Below are 8,297 nucleotides of genomic sequence, written 5' to 3'. Positions count from 1 at the left end.
CTACTTGGTCCCAGAAGGACAGTCCTGGTACAAAAGAGCAGACACTTTCAGTAAGACAATACAGTGTGACATAATTTTAGTCAAGAAAGCATTTAGTTAATGTGCCATCATTTTAGCCTATGGTTTGATGAGCACAGAAAAAGAAGTAGACAAAATCATTTTTAAAACCTAGACCAGAAACAATTTCTCTCAGCCCTGAGCATGTTGCTTTCTGCAGGTTTGATCTGGTAGGTTGAACATGAAGACAGTAGTAAATCAGTTGATCTGAGAAAAATGTCTCTAATTCCCATCCTATGTTATATTGAGGAAGGATAGTGTGCGGGAGGATGATGGCAACTTTAGAATTAGTTAGAGGACGAATGTTTCCTTGACACTGTTGTTAACAGTTAAATGAGTGGCATCGCTGCAAAAATGAGCCATGATTAAGAGCCCACCTTTGGACGAGGACTCAGATACTGAGGGAAGACACATGAGCTTTGGGCAGCTCATGAAAAAGGGAAGGATGATGAAGGAGTTGGTCTGCGACTGGCCCTGGCACTGCTTAACCTTCCTCAGATACTTACCGTTCTTGGCAGAAAGGTGCCATCTCTTAGGGAAATATGTTTTCTTCTTTTTTCTTCGTCTCTGACACCATGATGCTATTTGAGCTTACTGCTCAGTGCCCAAGGGAAATGAGGGCCAAAAGCATGTCTTTCTACATGCTTAATTTTCAGAAAACTATAGACAAAAAGGCATACTCATTTAAAAAAAATTAATTTGTGACTATATTTACAGAAAAATTACAATGATAGTTTGCATATACTCCTCATCCCCTTTCCCCATTAACATATTACTCTGGTATGTTTTTATAACTACGAAACATTGATAACATTTTTTTTTTTTTTGAGACGGAGTTTCACTCTTGTTACCCAGGCTGGAGTGCAATGGCGTGATCTCGGCTCACCGCAACCTCCGCCTCCTGGGTTCAGGCAATTCTCCTGCCTCAGCCTCCTGAGTATCTGGGATTACAGGCACGCGCCACCATGCCCAGCTAATTTTTTGTATTTTTAGTAGAGACGGGGTTTCACCATGTTGACCAGGATGGTCTCGATCTCTTGACCTCGTGATCCACCCGCCCCGGCCTCCCAAAGTGCTGGGATTAGAGGCGTGAGCCACCGCGCCCGGCCCTACATTGATAACATTATTAAGCAGACACATTTTGTTTTTTCAGATTTCACTAGTTTTTCCCTATTGTGCTTTTTTATTTCATGATCATGTTGGGGCTCAGAGAAGGATAACCTAGAGTGAAGGCCTCATAAGCTACGTTCTTCTCTGTCAGTTACGGACAGGTAACTCTCTAGGCAGCAAAACAGGTGACACCTTGAGAAATGGCCAACAGGCCTAAGACTACAGAACTGCCGCCTTACCAAAAAATGTGGTACATTAACAGGGACAATTAAACAAGAGTCAATTGCTAAAGAAGGCTCACAGGGCCCCAAATGACAGTACTTAAATTTATCTATTATTTATTAAGGGCAAGGTTACAACATAGCAATACCATTAAAGTCAGTATTTACATCACAGCTAAAGGCTGCCTCCAGGAAGGGGGCTGGGTAAGAAAGGCATGAACTCCATTTTTCCTTGTGTGTTTTATGTACACAATTTCACTATCAGATAAGGAATCAACATGTGCAGAAAACACATCAGAAACTCCCAAGTTCTCTGCTGGTGTTTCTTACACCCTGCTGGACATGTAAGCGTATTTTTCCTAGGCAACAAGCCTTAACAGCAGAGGACTCTGAAGGTTCCAATGAGACCAGGCATAAATCATCAGTCTCACTGCTAATGGTGAACACTGCTGACACACTTTTAAAACCTGCTCCAAAACATCTTGGACTCATGGTTGCAAAGCAGCAGTAGTAATCAGTATGTTTTATTCCTTGACCAATGATCAGTGATATACAGACATTTTAGCTCACACTAATTCCAGGTCTGCTGGACTTAACTTTTACAGCAGTCCACTCCACCGCCGTAATTTTTGGTCACAGCCTGTTACAACAAATCACTCTTAGTTTGACAGAATCATTTGGCTTTCAACAGCATATAATCAATAGGCAATCAGAATGCACATACAGATTTGAAAGAATTGTAATCACTGCTGAGGGGTTGTGAATTTATCCTATAATGCCAACACGAACTGCCACATATTTTATACATTGTTTTTTCTCCCTGATATTCAGCTATCTGTATTGTATGATATGCATCAATTGAGAGTTATACTTCTATTAGTATAAATTTATACCAATTGAATTCTCTGTGAAACAAGAACCATATGAGACAGCCACATTAGTATTATTTCACATAGTCATTGTCTGAGCTCCAATCTGGTTACTGAAGGACATAGATCAATAGTGGAAGTATATTTATTAGATTGGTCATTTTACAGATTCTTCATTTTTTTAAAGTGGAGGAAGTTTTGGCAGTCTTTTCCCCCAGGGGGCATCTGAGTCAAAGCTAAGAGAGCATATTATTCACTTGTAAACCTCTCTTAGGACATCAAAATTATCTTTGATTTTTCCCTGTTGTAACACACACTTACTGGTTCTTTTCCCTCAGCCAAATTAACTTTTCTCTCATTTATCATTAAGTTTAAAACAAATCTTTCCTCCTGAAGTCAGTAACTCATTCGGCCATGGTGGCAGTAGCAAGACGAGACATGTCAGGACTTCCTTGTTGGTCCATTCACACACATATGGGGCTGAATTGGATGAGTACAGAGAAATAATGGCTATTCCATCCAGTAGGCAGCACAACATTAGCATAGGCAGTCCCAACTTGCTGAGATGCAGAGAGAGGATCATCCACCCCATTAATCTCTTTGGAATTCTTGTCATTAGTCAAAGTAAGAGACATACTTTCTGGTTTTGTAATATTACTAGACACTTGGACATTAATTTTAGCCCCATTATAGGGACTTCCAGATCCAACACTGGAAACAACAAAACTGTTGTAGAGAAGAGTTGTATATAAATTCCCTTTCATTTTCTACCTTCTCCAATGCCACCACAAAAACATACCCATTTATCTAACCAAGACCCATCCTTAGTCCTCTCACGGTGAGTTGAAACACACCATACTGGAGATTCATAGATCACCTCTTAGCTCTCCAATTCTTTGTCCCCTCTCATATTTTTAAGCAAATATTTTCATTATTCATTTCAATTGTTTATCAAACCATTACTTTGAGGTCAATATGGAATATAATATTTCTATCCACAGCATTGCATCGCATGGGCAGTCAAGTGAGTAACTTCATTTGAAGAAATGTAACAAGCAGGGTAAACTGATGCAGAATATTTTGTGCTGGTCCTTTGATAATATTAGAGGCATTCAGTTATTTGTTACTTGAAGCTAACCCCAGGCAATGTATCAAGTTCTGTCAATATCCAGTTAACTTCATCCAGAACAATAAATACTCATTTAACTACACCCAGAGTAAGCAATACTTAGTAGCTAGTCACTAGACCCTCCAGTGAAAATTTAGGTGTTACTCTTTTTTTTTTTTTTTTTTTTTTTTGAGACGGAGTTTCGCTCTTGTTACCCAGGCTGGAGTGCAATGGCGCGATCTCGGCTCACTGCAACCTCCGCTTCCTGGGTTCAGGCAATTCTCCTGCCTCAGCCTCCTGAGTAGCTGGGATTACAGGCACGCGCCACCATGCCCAGCTAATTTTTTGTATTTTTAGTAGAGACGGGGTTTCACCATGTTGACCAGGATGGTCTCGATCTCTCGACCTCGTGATCCACCCGCCTCGGCCTCCCAAAGTGCTGGGATTACAGGCTTGAGCCACCGCGCCCGGCTTAGGTGTTACTCTTAATGGAGTTGTCTTGTGTGTGATGAGTCATTTTTCTCTTACTTCTTTCAAAATTTTTTCTATGTAGCATTCTTCTTAAAAAGAAGACAAAAATAGTAAATAACAAACAACAAATTCAATGAGCAGAAAACAATGACAAACGTAGTAGATATCACCCCATCTATGTCAATAATCATTTCAAGTTTGAATAGTTTAAAAATGCTATTGTAACTGTATTCCATTTGCTTAAGAAGGGAGATGAAAGCCTATATACATTAAGGAAGTATATAGAAGAAAGATAAAAACACTAAAATAAAACTTCTAAAGATGAAAATACAATATCTGATATAAAAATTAACTGGATTAGATTAACAGCAGATTAAACATTACAAAAGAAAAGATTCATGAATAAAAAGCATAGCAATTAAAACTATCCTAAATGCCACACACAGATTTAAAAAAAAAGACTGAAAATGATAAGCGGGGAATCATTAAGCTAGATAAACTGCAAGCAGCTAAATATATGTATGATTGGAGTTCCCAAAAAATCTTAAAAGAGGAGAATAAAAAAACGAGGGCCGGGTGCAGTGGCTCACACCAGTAATCCCAGCACTTTGGGAGGCCAAGGCAGGTGGAGTTTGAGATCAGCCTGGCCAATATGGTGAAACACAGTCTCTAATAAGAATACAAAAATTAGCTGGGCGTGGTGGTGGGTGCCTGTAAAACCTAGCTACTTGGGAGGGTAAGGCATGAGAATTGCTTGAACCCAGGAGGCAGAGATTGCAGTGATCCGAGATTGTGCTATTGCAGTCCAGCCTGGGCAATAGAGCAAGACTCAGTCTCAAAAAAGAAAAATCAACACAAACAAAAATGAATATTTGAGTAAACAATGGCTGAATATTTACAAATTTCATGGTAACTAGAAATTCACAATTCCAAAAATCTCAATAAACTCCAACATGAAAAAATTACAACTAAGACACATTAAAGTCAAGATTGTTTAAAACTACTGATGGGCAGCTTTAAATGCATCCAGATGTAGGAGCACATGAAATACAAAGCAGCAAAGAATGAGATAAGAATGAAAGCATATTTCTCATTGAAAAAAAATGCAATCAAGAAAACAAGTATAGCTTTTCTATGATCCTGAAAGAAAGTAAAAGCACTGGACCCATCGGTCGCGGTTGTGACTGGGAAGGAGAGAAAAATGGCGGTGGAACCGAGCTAGATAGAAATCCAGACCCTTTTTAAGAGGCTTGGCGCAGTTCCAACCAACAAGGCCTGTTTCGATTGCAGCGCCAAGAATCCGAGTTGGGCCAGCATCACTTACGGCGTTTTCTTGTGCATTGACTGCTCCGGGGTGCACCGCTCCCTGGGCGTCCATCTGAGCTTCATCAGGTCCACAGAGTTGGATTCCAGCTGGAACTGGTTCCAGCTGAGGTGTATGCAGGTCGGCGGGAATGCCAATGCAGCGACTTTTTTCTGCCAACATGGATGCACGGCCAATGATGCCAACATCAAATACAATAGCCGCGCTGCCCAGATGTCCCGGGAGAAGATCCAGCAGCTGGGGAGTGCGACCCTGGCTAGGCACGGCACTGACCTTTGGATAGACAACATGAGTAGTGCTGTTCCTAGTCACTCCCCGGAGAAGAAGGACTCTGATTTCTTCACAGAACACACTCAACCCCCTTCCTCGGATGCACCAACCACTGAGCCTTCAGGGACCCAGCAGCCCATGTCGTCTGCAGAAAGCAGTGGCCTAGCACAGCCAGAGCATGGCCCAAACACAGAGCTGCTTAGCACCTCACCCAAAGCATTACTGGAGTTCATGTATCTGTCATCTAAAGGGGCCCTTCCTGCTGGAGAACTGAAAAGCTCCATCATTGGCAAGAAGCCAGCAGCAGCTAAGAAAGGGCTGGGTGCCAAGAAAGGCCTAGGGGCCCAGAAGGTGAGCAGCCAGAGCTTCATCGAGATTGAACGGCAGGCCCAGGTGGCGGAGGAGCTCCGAGAGCAGCAGGCAGCCGATGCCAAGAAGCAGGCGGAGGAGTCCACGGTCACCTCCATGCGTCTGGCCTGTCAGGAGCTCCAGACTGATCGCATGAGAGAGGAAAAGAAGCTACTGAATCTGGACGGGAAGAAGCGAGAGGAGGCAGACAGGCTGGGCATGGGCTTGGTATCCCGAAGCTCTGTCTCCCACTCCAGGCTGTCTGAGATGCAGGTGATCGAGCAGGAAACCCCAGTGAGTGCAGAATCTTCTGGCTCGCAGCTGGACTTGTTTGACGATGTTGGTACTTTCACCTCTGGACCCCCCAAGTACAAGGACAACCCCCTTTCCTTAGGAGAAAGCTTTGGTTCCCGCTGGGATACAGATGCTGCCTGGGGTATGGACAGGGTAGAGAAGGAGCCAGAAGTGACCATCTCAAGCATCTGGCCTATTTCAGAAAGGACCACAAACCAGAGGGAGGTGGAGAGCCAGAGCACAGGCCGCGAGTCTAGTGAGGCATGTGAGAAATTCGCAGGAGCCAAAGCCATCTCATCTGACATGCTCTTTGGGCGGGAGGTGGATGCGGAGTATGAGGCTAGGTCTCGGCTGCAGCAGCTCTCAGGCAGCAGTACCATCAGCTCTTCAGACCTCATTGGGGACACGGACGGAGCTCACGGAGCAGGAAGTGTATCTCTAGGGAACGTGCTGCCTACAGCGGACATTGCCCGGTTTAAGCAGGGTGTCAAGTCTGTGGCCGGGAAGATGGCTGCGCTGGCCAATGGTGTGATGAATTTCTTGCAGGATCGCTACGGTTCCTGCTGATCCGAGCTCTGTGACTCAGGCGTACAGTGGTGACGGCAGCAAGAACTCCACAGATCCCAGGCCACACATGCTTGTCTTGTGAAAGCTGGGGAGGATTTGTTACTTTGGATGTGTGGTGTGTGTGGAGGGTAGCCTTCCGTGAGGGGATGGTCAGTACCAGCCCTTGTCCTCTGCCTGTGGACTGAGCCCCTTATTCCCCCGACACACAAACCGTGTGTTCACCTCTTGTCCTTCTGTCCTGCACCCACAGCTGCTGCTCACTTGTCCTGCCGCACTGGGAGAGGGGTTCCCCCAGGATGGCTTATTCTGGGTCCAGCCTTTCCACAAGCAGGGAAAGTGGAAGGTAGAAGGCCTTTGTGCTGGCTCTAGGGTTCTTCTAGCTCAATGGCTTGGGCCTCCATCCTTCGGAACTGGGGGAGGCCTGGAAGGAGTTCACTGTAGACCCGTCCTCTGGGGAAAGAGGCTACGGACTTGTTGCTGCTGCCCTCAGTGGCCTCTTCTGAGTGCCAGGAGAGGGTGAGGAAGGGGAAGGACCTTTGTCTGGGCTTTACTGAGGGCTGGGAACTTTACCTGGTACCTAAAAGTTTCATTCAGGATCAGACTGAAGCCCTGAGTGGTCTCTCGTCTCACCACCACTTTCTACAGTAAGCACTTGGAAGATGACTTCCAGGAGTCTCAGGGTCCTTCTGTACCATCTACTGTGGGCCATAGGACCCTCTGTGACATTCTGTATCCCTTCTTCCCCTGGTTGGTGGCCATGGAGGGTCTGGTCTGCTGTGTGTCAATTCTGGATGCTGTGAGCTGATGCTGGCCAGGGAAGCAGACGGTGTGAGGGGCAGAGGCAGGCTCCGAGGGCTCAGCTCCTTCCTCTGCATCATTCTGGGCTTGGGGGCCTGGACAGCACCCGCCAGTGAGAGCTTGCGGGCCTCACCCTCTGGGAGCTGAGCCATGCACTGTGTCATTCTTGGTGCCATCTTTCCCTGCTGTGCTGGCAGTGTCGGCCCAGCCCCCACCTTTGGGTTGTAGGCTGGGCTCCCAAGCAACAGAGACCACTCTTCCCTCTTGCCCCACCCCCAGAGGGACAGGACTTTCTTTCTGGACTGTTTGTATTGAAATGAAGTGGTGTCAAAATAAAGCCCCTGCAGGGCCTGGCTCCCTGTTGGCCTGAGTGAAAAAAATAAAATAAAACAAAAGCACTGAAATTATTCTATAGTATTTGTACTTAGGGGAATCAGATTTTCAAAAATGAAGGCAAAATAAAGAGCTTTTCAGACATGCAAAAGCTAAAAGAAATTGTCCATAGCAGAACCATACCACAAAGAAATGTTAATGGAAATTCTTCAGGCAGAAGAAAATGATACCCAGTAAAAACTACCTCTATTCAAAGGAATGAAAAGCATCAGAAATTATGGCTATGTGAGTAAACATTTGTTTCTTATTATGTAAATTTCTTTTAAAGATAATTGTTTAAACAGAATGATACCAATGTGTTGTTATTGCAACATAGGTACATACAAATAAAGTATATGACAACAAAACATAAAGATTGAGAAGGGAGAAATGCAAGTATACTGTCGTAAGGTTTGAATAGTGTATGTGAAATGGTGTAATTCACCGGAAGGTAGATTGTGATAAGTTTAAGATTTATCTGTCATCCC

At 44.4% G+C, this 8,297-nt stretch overlaps 1 pseudogene; it reads left to right on the top strand.

The window, feature by feature from the left end:
* The first annotated feature begins 5,037 nt into the window (after window positions 1–5,037).
* LOC101034289 (ADP-ribosylation factor GTPase-activating protein 2 pseudogene) lies at window positions 5,038–6,766 on the top strand (annotated as a pseudogene).
* Window positions 6,767–8,297: the final 1,531 nt, after the last annotated feature.

Source organism: Saimiri boliviensis, chromosome 2 (assembly GCF_048565385.1).
Source record: "Saimiri boliviensis isolate mSaiBol1 chromosome 2, mSaiBol1.pri, whole genome shotgun sequence".
In the NCBI taxonomy this organism is placed as follows: Eukaryota; Metazoa; Chordata; class Mammalia; order Primates; family Cebidae; genus Saimiri; species Saimiri boliviensis.
The sequence above is the reverse complement of the archived record's forward strand: the minus strand, read 5'-3'. Positions and strand labels throughout refer to the sequence as shown.